Genomic DNA, 13702 nt, shown 5'->3' with positions numbered 1-13702 from the left:
TGGCTGGTGTCTCTATTTTCACGATCCGCATAATAGAATCGTTAATAACTAGAGCACTTTCATTAGGTTTCTCAGTGGGTGCGTCACTGAGTGGGGAGAACATGTTTGAATTTTTGATCGGAACGGAAGAGCGGTGTTTTGACCCGCGACTAGGCTTCCTCACAGTCTCCTAGTTGCCCTGCTGCATGGGCTCTACCAGAACCGAACAATGTACAGGACTCCCTGAGCTAGCATCCAAAGCAGTATCTACAGCCCTCACATTCCTACTATCCTCAACTATAGTTTGGATGCGTGTCTCTAGTTCTAAATTCTTTTTAAAAGCGAACAAGTTACTTAGATTAGTTTGATTGGTGGGAATTAAGTTATATATTATCACTTTAAACAACAGAGAGTGAAAGAAAGATAGAGATTCAAAAGAAAAGCGAAGCTACACAGAGCTACAATCGCAAACCTCTCAACAACGACAGACAGAAGCAATTGAAGAACGAACCAACAAGATTCTTGGTTGTGGCAAGAAGGACACGTCTCCATTCCTCCATCAGGGAATGAGGGTTACTATGCGAAACCAATACGTTCCCCTTCTGTCGTTCACTTCGAGGTTGTGTCGAGTGTACGACACTAGGGGGTCCCTATACCAAACGCCACAATTGCCAAACTGCATCATGAGTCCACGGGGGCACAGATGTTGACAAGCCAGCGTTTCACGACCAAATGCACCTCTCCTCCTTGTAACCTTCCAACGCCCAAGACTTAAGACCTCATTCTCCAATATCCGGGAGAGCCGCCATAAAGGCAAAGGTCCCCTCAGCTGGAGCCTTCTCTCTATAGTAATACTCACCATAATATATCAGCTGAAAGTCTTGGTGGTGAACGTTGGGACAGTGACTATTTTCCCATGGGGGAAAGGCAATACGGAGATCACATCCTACCCGATGGGGAAGTAACATGTGAAGATCCGCCTATGGACTTACAGAGGAAGTACCACATAGGGAAGATTCTGAGGTGGGCTCAGCGTAAGGGGAGAACTACCAAAACTCAGAGCCTGTTGACAGATTGAATGTCTGTCTAGGGGAACACTGAACCTCAGGGGTTACTCAGTGGAGAATACACACATGGGGCCGCAAGAGGAGCCACTACATGTGGAGCACTAACCCAATACAAGAGTTCACTCGAGGGAACTTACCTCATAATGGGTTCTAATAGCAAGTTCCTCCGCCGAACTTGCTAAGAAAAAGTGCTTATGTGATGGAAGGGTAGTCCAGAGTTCATGAAAGGAACCTTAGCTGGACTGAATTAGCGCATAACTACCCTGAGGGGAGTGGCGTTGGTATCAAGCTCTACACTCTGCCAGTCTCCTGAGTTCAGAACTCTAGGAAAACTGGTTCCATTTGCAGATTATAAATCTAGCAAATGTATTAGGTGTAGCCCAACCTGCAGCTCTACACATATCTGCTAGAGAGATTATCAGTCAAATAATTTTTTTACTTTGTTTGAGTTTTTCTTTTTCACCCAACGAACATAAAGATACTGATAAACACAGGGTACAAGACTCTGGCTTTCTCTGTCTTCTTTGGAGCTCCTATGAAATAACAAGAGAGAAAACACTGTCAAGTTCAACAGTATGATGAATAAATATTAATGGTAACACTTTACAATGAGATATAATTTGTTACCATTAGTTAACTCTCTGGGGTCGACGGTATCGCCGGTGATACCAGATAGGTTTTTTTAAGATCAGTGCAAAAGACACTAAAAATACTCTGTTGATTTTGGTCACACAAATAAGTGTTATACATCAATCGAAACTGTTAAGTGTCTACTTTTATTTGAGTACACTCACAATAACAACACAACTTTGTGGTTTTGGAAAAATAATAAAACAAACAGGGTGCGCTCTCTGTCTTCTCCGTCTCCGCTCTCTGTTTTTAGAAACGCGTCACTGTAAATGAACTGTAACTCAGCAAATACTCAGCACACAGACGTGGGAGTTATATCTATAGAAAGTCTTATCGAAAACAAACATTCTGTGATGAAGTAATCCGTATGAAACCAACACGATGTTCATTCTGTCCCGTCTGACTCATTATCTCTAATGTGATCCCGCCCTCGGGCGGCTCAAGCTGTTCATATGTAAATAGCCACGTGGTAAGTGCGCGCGTGCAAACGCCCAACACAAACAAAGAGGAGGTCCTTCATGGCGGCTACTGTTCGTTTCTGGAAGAAGAACAGGATTTCATCCAGTAGAGGAGAGCAATCTGATGAGTAAGTAATGTTTCTTTTTTTGCATTAGTTAACGTTTTATTGTGACATAAACTTGAACACATTTTACTAGTTGGGTTTTTCCCAAACGACAACATGATAAATGCTACACGTCTAAGAATGTTTAGACCATGTTTATTATTAATACTCTGTTCACAAATGTATTTTAATAGCGTGCTAAACAATAATAATTAGTTTCTCAGATATAAAATATAATTTTTATAGTACAAAGTACATCCTTTTATTGTACAAAGCTTGCTTGAGTCTGTGGCTACATCATGTTTTCATGCTCTATATAAAACAATAAAAGTAATATGAGTGTACACTGTAACATGATGAATGCTACGAGTCTAAGTATGTTTAGTACATGTTTATTATTAATAGCCTACTCTGTTCAGAAATAGATTTTAATGGTGCTAAACAATAATAATTAGTTTCTCAGATATACGATTTCTTTCTATTTTTATGATAGTACAAAGCATGTGTGAGTCTATGGCTACAAAACATATATATATATATATATATATATATATATATATATATGTTCCTGATATTAACATGCTCACAAATGTTTTTTTGTTTGTATTTATTGAATCAGATACCAGCACCAGATGAATCCTGATGTCTCTTCAAACTGGTTTCCTCTGAGAGCGCTGCACCAACATCAGATGTTCAACTACACTGATATTCTATGTTAAAACAAGCTCCTTTTCTACTGATAGTTTTTTTCTTCTTGAATCCATGGAAAGAAGTAGAAACACTTAAATAAAACACATAAATATCAGGTATGATTTACTTGTTTCACTTGTTAGACAGAATCTGTTGCAGGAATGACTCAAAGTCTGTTCACATCTCTGTGGTTAGATCAGTGTGCACAATAATGTGTCTTTGACCTTCATTATGTATGTTTTGATTATACTGTGTTGTAAATAAAATACAAATAATTAAAAAAAAACCTTTTTTTCAATCTCCTCACATTCTCTCTTACCTGCCTCAGAGTCACAGTCACACTGATGGGCCATTAGGGGCCATTAGGGGAGGGCCCTCTTGTCTCTCAGGTGAGACTCACTTAATATTCATGGCCATTGCCACTCCCTCGCATATAGACCCTCGATCACAAAACACGTCTTGAAAATTTTAAATCAATATATTGTTTTCTGTGAATGTTTGTTGATAAGACTTGCTTCATTTCAAAGTAGAAACTTAAAGCTTTCTATAGATATAACTCACATGTCTCTGTGTTGAGTATTTGCTGAGTTATAGTTCATTTTAGTGACGCTTTTCTAAAAACAGTTTGCGGAGACAGAGAGCGCACCCTGTTTGTTTTATTATTTTTCCAAAAGCACAAAGTTGTGTTGTTATTGTGAGTGTACCCCAAAAAAAGTAGACACTTAACAGTTTCAATTGATGTATAACACTTATTTGTGTGACCAAAATCAACAGAGTATTTTTAGTGTCTTTTGCACTGATCTTAAAAAACAGAGATCAGCGAGACAGCTGACCCCAGAGAGTTAACCCATCACATCATACCTGATTCAGGTGTGACAACTTCCAGACCGATAAACTCCTGGGATAAACTTAGCCCTCCCTTGGGCTAAACATAGCCATTTGTTATATTGTGTCCCTATATGTTCAATTTAACATTTGGATTTAAAAAAATAGTTTAAAAGCTTCTAATTTCACTACTCTTCTAATTTTGTATTTGTTAATATAAGTTTCACTTGAATCAATCTGAATGTTTTCTTAAAAAGGTTTCTATTTTTGTAATCAGTGAACCAAGTAGGTTGGCGGTGTTTCTGTAAGGAATGTAAGGGCAGTTGTGGCCTAATGGATAGAGAGTCAATAGTGAGGAGAGTGAATAACCAGTGCTCTCTCCACCCTCAGTACCCTTGAGCAAGGCACCGAACCCCCAACTGCTCCCTGGGTGTCGCAGCATTGGCTGCCCACTGCTCTGGGTGTGTGTGCGCACTTGGATGGGTTAAATGCAGAGCACAAATTCAGCCACACGTCACAAGAATTATATTAATGCTTCTTCTTCTTCTTTGATGTTTAACGGCGGTTGGCATCCAACTTCAATGGTGCATTACCGCCATCTACTGTACTGGAGTGTGAACCAGAGCTAGACAGAGATAAACTATATGTACTGTAGAAGGGAGACTTTCCATCTCTAACATCATTTGAAGCTTTTCCCATAAGTTCCTTAAGTGAATTCCCTTGCACAATGGTAACAAAGTGCAAAGTTATGCAGTCCAGTCACAGTTATTTTGTGGTGGGATGTAATGTGCCTATGGATATGGGCAGAATTGGGATTGATGGTTTAGCAGCCTCACTGCCTCTGGGTAGAAGCTGTGGGCCAGTCTGGATGTTCTAGCGCAGTGGTTCTCAACCTTTTTTCCACTATGGTCCAAGTGCAAGTCTCACCGCATGCATGTCATTTACATATTCGTCATCTATACAAACAAACCAGATTTATAATATTATTTATAGCCTAAATATTATGATATCTAAATGATTACATTTATTGAAATAAATAAATAAATAATTCTACTCACCATTGATAAAACACCTGATGCTGTCAGGAGCTGACCAATTTTGTGAAATTCTGCTCGAAAGGAGTAACAGCACAATGAAGTTGCGATTGTAAGTTGCAGTCTGTAAGGCGCCAGCGGAAGCATGACTTGACACACGACATTGCAGAAATGTAGCCTTGATCCAAATATGGAAAGCACTTTCGAATTTAATAATCTGAGGTTCTCTCGAGAGATGTTTTGCCACTGTAATTAAGGATGATTGCTGCGTAGTAGCGTATGGGTGTTTCTTTTTGCAATCCGTGATCGCGTGCAGTTGCTAATGCGTGCAATCGCTTTTTTATGTGCGCTGTTTTACTAGTTTCACTTTCGCTTTCGAAATCGATCAAGTTCGGCACGGCCCGCTAATGCCCCCCTTGCACTGTTTTATCGGTTTCACTTTCGCTTTCGAAATCGATCACGTTCGGCACGGCCCGCGAATGCCCCACCTTGGCGCCGGCCCTGATTCAGCATGGTGGGCCGCATTTGGATTCGTGACGGGCCGCGGGTTGAGAACCACTGTTCTAGCGCATATAGACCTGTAGCTTCTACCTGAATTCCATACCCTCCAACCCCAAGTCTTTTCCAAAAGCACCACATACCTATCCAAAACTCTGACTTTTAACCCTTTCATGCTCCCAGCATACCTGCATTACTACTCTAGTGGGGTGGGACCTACCATGTCCTTGCAGGCCATGAGTGAGGTCATTCTACTGAGAGTGATTCTGCTGATTGATCTGCGATCGATTGCTTCAGTCTGTTCCTGTCTGTTGTGCTGCTGAGAGGTTTGCGATTGCACCTCCGTGTAGCTTTGCTTTTTATTGAATCTCTACCTTACTTCCACTCCCTGTTGTTTAAAGTGATAATATATAACTTAATTCCCACCATATTTCTGGTGTTATCTTTCAAACTAATCTAACTAATTTGATAATTCGCTTTTAAAACCGCGAGTGCAGCGCGAGTGCAGCGCGAGTGCAGCGCTTTAGCATTTGTTAGCCAGTTAGCTTGTCACTCGCAGTTCCATTCGCATTTCTATTCGCGCCTACTGTTTTCTTTTCTTTTTTTTTTCCTCGCTCAATTTTCATTTCTCTCTCGCTCCGTTTTTCACGAGTTCATCAAACAACAGTGGTAAGTGGTAAGTTAAGTTGGTATCATTCATCAGTCACGGTGAGTAATGGCTTCTTCTCCTGCTACTGTTGTTTACACTGTTTGCCACATGTACAGTTTATCTGTCTCTGTCAGCATCGAGGGATTCACATGTGATAAATGCAGGGAAATAGTTAAACTGACAGAGAAGGTTTTAGAACTAGAGACACGCATCCAAACTTTAGTTTAGGACAGTAAGAATGTGAGGACTGCTTTGGATGCGACTAGCTCAGGGAGTCCTGTACATTGTTCGGTTCCAGTTGAGCCCGTGCAGCAGGGCAACTGGGTGACTGTGAGGCGGCCTACTCGTGGGTCAAAACACCGCTCTTCCGTTCTGATCAGAACATCAAACAGGTTCTTCCCCACTCAGCGATGCCCCCACTGAGAAACCTGATGAAAGTGCTCTATTTATTGGCGATTCTATTGTACGGAACGTGAAAATAGAGACACCAGCCACCATAGTCCATTGTTTACCAGGAGCCAGAGCGCCTGACATCTTGGCAAATTTAAAAGTGCTGACTAATTCTAAACGTAAATTCAGTAAGATTGTTATCCACGTCGGCGCTAATGATGTTTGACTTCGCCAGTCAGAGATCACTAAAAATAATGTTAAAGAGGTGTGTGAACTTGCAAATACGATGTCAGACACTGTAATATGCTCTGGTCCGCTCCCTGCTTACCGTGGCGATGAGATTCATAGCAGACTGTCGTCACTCAATGGCTGGATGTCTAAGTGGTGCCCGCAAAATAACATAGGCTTTATAGACAATTGGACGAGTTTTTGGGGCAGACCTGTTCCCTCGAGTGAACTCTTGTATTGGGTTAGTGCTCCACATGTAGTGGCTCCTCTTGCGGCCCCATGTGTGTATTCTCCACTGAGTAACCCCTGAGGTTCAGTGTTCCCCTAGACAGACATTCAATCTGTCAACAGGCTCTGAGTTTTGGTAGTTCTCCCCTTACGCTGAGCCCACCTCAGAATCTTCCCTATGTGGTACTTCCTCTGTAAGTCCATAGGCGGATCTTCACATGTTACTTCCCCATCGGGTAGGATGTGATCTCCGTGTGCCTTTCCCCATGGGAAAATAGTCACTGTCCCAACGTTCACCACCAAGACTTTCAGCTGATATATTATGGTGAGTATTACTATAGAGAGAAGGCTCCAGCTGAGGGGACCTTTGCCTTTATGGCGGCTCTCCCGGATATTGGAGAATGAGGTCTTAAGTCTTGGGCGTTGGAAGGTTACAAGGAGGAGAGGTGCATTTGGTCGTGAAACGCTGGCTTGTCAACATCTGTGCCCCCGTGGACTCATGATGCAGTTTGGCAATTGTGGCGTTTGGTATATGGACCCCCTAGTGTCGTACACTCGACACAACCTCGAAGTGAACGACAGAAGGGGAACGTATTGGTTTCGCATAGTAACCCTCATTCCCTGATGGAGGGAATGGAGACGTTGTGTCCTTCTTGCCACAACCAAGAATCTTGTTGGTTCGTTCTTCAATTGCTTCTGTCTGTCGTGTTGTTGAGAGGTTTGCGATTGTAGCTCTGTGTAGCTTCGCTTTTCTTTTGAATCTCTATCTTTCTTTCACTCTCTGTTGTTTAAAGTGATAATATATAACTTAATTCCCACCAATCAAACTAATCTAAGTAACTTGTTCGCTTTTTAAAAAAGAATTTAGAACTAGAGACACGCATCCAAACTATAGTTGAGGATAGTAGGAATGTGAGGGCTGTAGATACTGCTTTGGATGCTAGCTCAGGGAGTCCTGTACATTGTTCGGTTCTGGTAGAGCCCATGCAGCAGGGCAACTAGGAGACTGTGAGGAAGCCTAGTCGCGGGTCAAAACACCGCTCTTCCGTTCCGATCAAAAATTCAAACATGTTCTCCCCACTCAGTGACGCACCCACTGAGAAACCTAATGAAAGTGCTCTAGTTATTAACGATTCTATTGTACGGATCGTGAAAATAGAGACACCAGCCACCATAGTCCATTGTTTACCAGGAGCCAAAGCGTCTGACATCTTGGCAAATTTAAAAGTGCTGGCTAATTCTAAACGTAAATTCAGTAAGATTGTTATTCACATCAGTGCTAATGATGTTCGACTTCGCTAAAGAATCACTAAAAATAATGTTAAAGAGGTGTGTGAACTTGCAAATACGATGTCAGACATTGTAATATGCTCTGGTCCACTCCCTTCTTACCGGGGTGATGAGATTCATAGCAGACTGTCGTCACTCAATGGCTGGATATTTAAGTGGTGCCCACAGAATAACATAGGTTTTATAGACAATTGGATGAGTTTTTGGGGCAGACCTGACCTGTTGAAAAGATATGGTGTTCATCCCTCCTGGGGTGGTGCCGCTTTTCTCTCTAGAAATATGGCACATAGTCTTAGAGTTCGTACTTGACTAACTGGGACCCAGGTCAGGAAGCAGACAGACTGGCTAAACCGACCGTCTGCTAGCCGTCTCACGTCACGTCTCAAGTCAGTTAATTCTCAGCACATAGAGACTCCTTCACCTAGATATCACACTATAGAGACTGTGTCTGTTCCCTGAACTAGAAAATACAAAAAATTTCCCAACCAATTTAAGAGTAACAATTTGATTGACGTTCAACAAATAAAAAATGTATATAATACAGAGAAATAAATGATAAAGCTTGGCTTACTGAATATAAGGTCCCTTTCTACGAAAGCGCTTTTTGTAAATGATATGATCACTGATCATAACCTAGATGTGCTCTGTTTGACAGAAACTTGTCTAAACCCAGATGAATACATTATTTTAAATGTTATAAAAATGAACTGCATCCAAAGGCAAAGGGGGAGGAGTTGATACAATTTATAACAATATTCTCAGTATTTCTCAGAGGGCAGGCTTTAAGTATAACTCCTTTGAAGTAATGGTGCTTCATATAACATTATCTAGAGAAACAAGTGTTAATAATAAATCCCCTGTGATGTTTGTGCTGGCTACTATATACAGGCCACCAGGGCACCATACAGACTTTATTAAAGAATTTGCTGATTTTCTATCAGAGTTAGTGCTGGCTGCAGATAAAGTCTTAATCATTGGTGATTTTAATATCCACATTGATAATGAAAAAGATGCATTAGGATCAGCATCCATAGACATTCTGAACTCTATTGGGGTTAGACAACATGTGTCAGGAGGACCTACTCATTGTTGAAATCATACTCTAGATTTAATATTGTCACATGTAACTGATGTTAATGATATTGAAATTCTGCAGCAAAGTGATGATATCTCAGATCATTATCTAGTGTAAACTCCATATAGCTAAAGCTGTAAATTCTACTCCTTGTTACAAATATGGTAGAACCATCACTTCTGCCACAAAAGACTGCTTTGTAAATAATCTTCCTGATTCTCAATTCCTCAGCATATCCAACAGCACAGAAAAACTTGATGTAACAGAAACTATGGACTCTCTCTTTTCTAGCACTTTAGATACGGTTGCTCCTTTACGCTTAAGGAAGATTAAGGATAAGACTCCAACGCCGTGGTATAATGAGCACACTCGCGCCCTAAAGAGCAGCTCGGAAAATGGAGCGCAGCTGGAGGAAAACTAAACTAGAGGTATTTCATATTGCTTGGCGGTAAAGTACCCTATCCTACAGAAAAGCATTAAAAACTGCTATATCTGATTACTTTTCGTCTCTTTTAGAAGAAAACAAACATAACCCCAGGTATTTATTCAATACAGTGGCTAAATTAACAAAAAATAAAGTATCAGCAGGTGTTAACATTTCCCAACAGCACAGCAGTAATGACTTTATGAACTATTTTACTTCCAAGATTGATACTATCAGAGATAAAATTGTAACCATACAGGCGTCAGCTACAGTATCACATCAGATAGGACCTCTCTCTACTATAGGAGAGAACGAAAATACAATAAAACTAAAAATATAACAAATTAACTAAAAATATAATAAAATACCTAACTACATAATACTATTATTGTTAGAAATTGCAACAAAATAAAAAATAGAAATATAAACTTTTGAACTGCGGGTTTCAAATTTGACAAATTGTATAAACTTGTTAAATCATCTAAACCAACAACATGTATGTTAGACCCTATTCCATCTAAACTACTAAAAGAGCTGCTTCCAGAAGTAAAAGATCCTCTTTTGGCTATTATTAATTCGTCATTGTCATTAGGATATGTTCCCAAAACCTTCAGAGGTTTTTGAGCCTCTCATTAAAAAACCACAACTTGACCCCAAAGATCTAGTTAATTACAGACCGATCTCCAATCTCCCTTTTCTGACAAAGATACTAGAAAAAGTAGTATCCTCACAATTATATTCCTTCTTAGAGAAAAATGGTATCTGTGAGGATTTCCAGTCAGGATTTAGATCGTTTCATAGCACTGAGACTAGTTACAAATTACCTGCTCTTGTCATCCGATCGTGGCTGTATCTCTCTATTAGTACTACTGGATCTAGTTCGACACGATCGACCACAACATTCTTTTGAATAGACTAGAAAACTTTGTTGGCATTAGTGGAAGTGCCTTAGCATGGTTCAAATCGTACTCATCTGACCGCCATCAATTTGTAGCAGTGAATGAAGAGGTATCATATCGATCACAAGAGTAGTATGGAGTACCTCAAGGCTCAGTACTAGCGCCGTTACTTTTTCACGCTTTACATGTTACCCTTAGGAAATATCATCAGGAAACACGGTGTTAGCTTTCACTGTTATGCTGATGATACTTAGCTCTATATTTCTTCGCTCCCTGGTGAAACACACCAAATTGAGAAACTAATGGAATGCATAGTCGATATAAAAAACTGGATGAGTAATTTCTTACTGCTAAATTCTGAAAAAACAGAGGTGTTAATTATCGGACCTAAAACCCCCACATGTAATAATTTAGAACACTGTCTAACACCTAATGGCTGCTCTGTAAATTCTTCGTCTCTGTTACGGGACTGACGAGATGTGAGATGTGCGGATCCATATGCAAGCTTTTATTGAGAAGAGACGTGGTCATAACAGGCAGGGTCGAACAGTGGCAAACAGGTATAACATGGGCAAGACAAAGAGTAAACAAGGACAAGCGTGGGTCGACAATCGCCGACCAATATCCAATAGGGCAAGGCAGAGAGATAATCCAGGTACGAAGCAATAATCCAGGCAGGGGGAAACACAATCCGAAACAGGCAAGGCAAGGCAGACTAGGAAAACTAACAGGGGCTCTGTAGAGTAGCTAAAGCTAGGGCAGCGATAAATGCATACAATACTCGGCCGAGGGCAAGAGGAAGTCCATGGTTTATGTAAGGCAGTGGTTCTCAACCTTTTTTGGGCCAGCGCCCCCCTACCCATTCTCCAGGTCCCTCACCACCCCCCATCAAATAAAACAGTCTAATTGTCTTCACTGAACATTACAGTTGATTATTATTTTGTGTTTATAATGAGACTGTTATTTTTACAGTACCATTCAAATGTATGGGATCATTATGATTTTTAAGAAATTAAGTTAATTTAAGGATACACTGAATTGATCAAATAAGACAGTGAAATACTTTTTTCAGTGAAATACTTGAAAATAAGTGTAATAAGAATAATTTAAGCTTAGTTTTTAAGCATGTTGGTGATTTTCATTACTACAGCTTCAATGATGTTGAGACCTGACATACCTTGCCCCAAATTTAAAGAGACTTGATAAAAAAATGTAAAAAAAATCCTGTTTAGATCTGTATCCACAGGGACATTTAAAAAAAAAAAGATTTTAGTTTGTTCTTCTGTTCCTGGAACTCTTGTCTTGAACACCCTTTTACTGCTGTCATATGTATGAATGTTTTCAATTAGCTTTCAGTGAAAAATAACAATATGTATCCCTTAGTTTTAGAAAATACCCTTTTTTAAAAAATTATATTGAATTTCCTGTTTTTCTGACATGGTAATTTTGGTGGGTAAATATCACACACTGTTGCCAGTAAATTACTGTAATTAAGATTTACAGTAGCAAACTGTATTTGATTTATCAGTATACTACTGTAATTCATTCATTTAATATAGATTTTATTAGATTTTATAATTTTTATATAGAATTCCATTTTATTTTTACTCTACATAGGTACTACTGGCATTCAGTTAAAACAGACACAATAATTACAAAATATCAAATTCTTTATTTAAAACATTGCATGTATAACACTTAAAAATACAGACTTCCAATGCTGGAACAGTGCATCTTCACCATTTCTCCTGTCTAAGGACGTTTTGCAGTGCATTATGTTGTGTCCTCTGGATTCATCCTCACAAAGAATCTTTAGGCAACAGAAACATAATGGGGAAAAAAAGACAAGCAGGTGCTGCTTCAAAACGTGGCCACCATCTTTGCTCACCATCCACTTTGACAGAAATGTCTTCTCTGAAAAACAAGTAGAAGAAATAACACACTTTTGAAGGCAAACCTCGATAAAAAACAATATAGAACCAATTATATATACTATGCGGACAGTAATGTGATGCCCCGGTATATTTCTGATGTACAGATGTACTCCAAGAGCTCACGCTGTTTCTGACACGAAGTACAAACGGATTTTCCAATCATTACAAGCGATGTAACACATCATGTAGTCTGTCCCAAGCTGTTGCGGCACTGTAGTCACGGTGCAGGGCAAATTATGTCAATCCAAATGTAAGAAATGAGGAAAATAAAACGACCTCAGTATAATGGCGCCAAAGAGACCGTTACAGTAGTATACACAGCAATTTGTACAGTAAGTCTCTGTATGTGGGGTCTGACGTCACAGAAAATTCCCATGATGCAAATGGTATTACAGTTATTTACTGTAAAGGGAATTTGCAGTATTACACTGGGTGATATACAGTAAATAACTGTGGAAATTACAGAAATGTCTAACAGTGCATTTACACTTGAAAATGGAAGAAATAGAAACCCTCTTTTAATATATTTCATAAATTCTGCATGTGACAATATTTCAAAGTTTGCTTACAAATACTTCAAAGTACAACCCCAATTCCAGAAAAGTTGGGATGTACTGTAAAATGCAATAAAATTAAGAACCTGTAATTTGTTAGTCTTCATTAACTTTTATTTAATTGACAGAAGTACAAAGAAAATATTTCCAATGTATATATACACTGCCATCAAGATGACATCTTATATGGGAAGTCCATAGTTATTAGATCAAGACAATGCAAGCTCATGTGCATGTGACTGACTGGCCAGCAGATCTCTCTTCTTGAACATGTACGGCCCATCATGAAAAGAAGAATCAGACAACGATGACCACAGACTGATGGCCATCTGACGTCTTGTATCTAGTGAGATTGGGCAAAATTTTGCTCACAAAACTTTTAAGAATTAGTATCCTCAATTCCCAAACAATTAAACATTGTAATTAGAGGGAAAGTTGATGTGACAGTGTTAAATATGCCTCTGTCCCAACTCTTTTGGAGTGTGTTGCAGCCATCAAAATCACAATTAGTTTATATTTACAAAATAAAATTTGGCCAGATATTTTTCATTGTACTTCAGTCAATTAAATATAGGTTAAAGAGAATGAACACATAACAATTTCTTGATTGTATGGCACAATAACACATTGTATTGTACAACTTTTCTGGAATTGGGGTTATAGAAAGATGGGAAACATATGCTTCTCATTTTCAAAATAGTTATTATTTTAGTGCAGTCCTGATTTATATCTTTCTTATATCAATT

This window comes from Onychostoma macrolepis, chromosome 03, assembly GCF_012432095.1.
Source record: "Onychostoma macrolepis isolate SWU-2019 chromosome 03, ASM1243209v1, whole genome shotgun sequence".
NCBI lineage: Eukaryota > Metazoa > Chordata > Actinopteri > Cypriniformes > Cyprinidae > Onychostoma > Onychostoma macrolepis.
This window is presented reverse-complemented; position numbering follows the sequence as displayed.